This window comes from Dermacentor silvarum, chromosome 1 (genome assembly GCF_013339745.2).
Source record: "Dermacentor silvarum isolate Dsil-2018 chromosome 1, BIME_Dsil_1.4, whole genome shotgun sequence".
Taxonomy (NCBI): Eukaryota; Metazoa; Arthropoda; class Arachnida; order Ixodida; family Ixodidae; genus Dermacentor; species Dermacentor silvarum.
The window spans coordinates 436,669,188-436,671,145 of record NC_051154.1 but is presented as its reverse complement, the minus strand read 5'-3'; positions in this window follow the sequence as shown (position 1 = coordinate 436,671,145).

Genomic DNA, 1,958 nt, shown 5'->3' with positions numbered 1-1,958 from the left:
ATTTAGCCCCTCAAAAAATCGCATTGCGTCGCATGCGAGCGCGCCGATTTTTTTTTTTTTTGCTCCAGCCGCACCATGTGAACCAGCTTTTAGACTCCCGTTCCAGCCGCGAGCGTAGGCGTAGGCGGTGTAATTAACTGAGCGAACGAGCACAGCGAAAGCGAACGCGGAGCGCAGCGGAGAATGAAAGACGCCACGAGGAAAGCGGAGAGGAGGGTGCAGCGGCACGATTAGGCGGTAAACGGAGGAGCATATGGCGAAAACGTAAGAAAAGCGTACTGTTGGCACAATGGCTACGAGATGGCGCCAGAGTCGCATGCGTCGTCTGGTAGATCCGCGGTGGCGGTTGCTGTGAATCACGCCCACGCGTCACCCACGCGCTCGTTCCCACGAACTCCGAATTATCGAGGCAGTCGCGCCACACTTCCGCATAAAGTCCAAAAGCGATAAAATCGTCGCCGCGCCCTGTATGCTGTATGTGCGCGTGAAAGCACGCGAGGGACGCGTGATTTCACGGGAAGCGAATCCAACGCGGAGAGCAAACGCGACGTCTTCCGTTGCGCGAAGGGCTGTGGGGGGATGGGAGGGGGGTAGGGGGGCGACGTTGTGCTGCGGCACCAAATGCGTATCTTGCGACCGGGCGCAAGGAGAATTAGAATCTGGCACGCGAAAGGAGTGAAGCGGGAAGACAACGCGGGAGGGAGGGGGTGCGCCTTCCTCTCTGCGAGCAACAGCGTACTTGTACTTTGCGCGGCTGCGGGCGATCGCGCGCACCGTATCTTGAAAGCGATCTGCAACACGGCTCCTAGCTTTGTATGCGCTGTGATTGCGCCGCTCAGTTTTCGATGAAGCGATAGATCGCACGAACCTTCGCTCGCTGCTGCCCGCGCACTTGCTCATGCCAGCGTTTCGACAGCGGCTGTGTGCGGTCATCGAGTGTGATCTATTCATGGTTGCTTGTGTGCGCTGACACAATGCTTTTTGATTCAGTGAGTAAGCGAGTCAGACATGCTACCGTTGCGCCACCGAGTCATGACAGTTAGTAAGCGAATGTGTCCAAGTTTATGCAGCCGATAAAAACTACTCCGTATAGCTCTCTACAAATTTGCTATCGTAATTGATGCTTCGCCTTTCGTGAGAAACTGCGACTTTTTCTTTCAGGCGATTCCGAAGCTTTTTTTCGTCAAGCTTTTCGTAAGAGCAGGTGCCGGCCAATCGCCATGAAGAACATATTACTTGCTAAGGCGGCTATCCAATGGAAAAAGGCACTTAGGAACACAAATTGATGAGATTTCGGCCTCAGAAAACCTTGCGTGCTTGCTTGCTTGCTTGCTCCTTTTATCTTGGCGCATAGCCACTACGGTGGATTGGCCAAGAAGCGGCTGGTTAAAAGGAAATGCGAAAAAAAACGTGAAAGGGAATGTAGGGCAAGGTGAGGTGGAAATTCCGCCACGAAATTGTGGCATATTAAAATTTTCTAGATTTAGAGAGACAGATTTTTAATGAATGCGTATGGTTTACTAATAGAATACAAATTTCGTGGTTTTTACATCAATTCGAATAGAATGTGCAGTTGCTTAAGGGATCCAATTAGTGATTGGAGGTATAACATGCATCCTCCCGGTGTCTCATATCTTATAGGAAATGGCCATGTCGACGTTCCTGTGTATAAAGTGTGGCAGAGGCGCCGGAAAGAATGCTTTGAGAATTTCTAAATATGCAAATGAAATTTCTAAATACTTTTTTCTGTGGTTTGCCAATCGACTGCAAGTAAAAAATGGGCAATGGTTTCATGTTTTTGGCGGACAATTTATGGAGGGGACGGGGCCAGACCAGTCCTGTATAGGTAAAAAATTATAGGTGGAACGCGGCAGCCCACTTTAATCCTCTCAGTTTTTCCTTATCGCCTTCACTGTCTTGCAGCGTATGTAGAGTTTTTCTATTTTTCTGCACCCCTG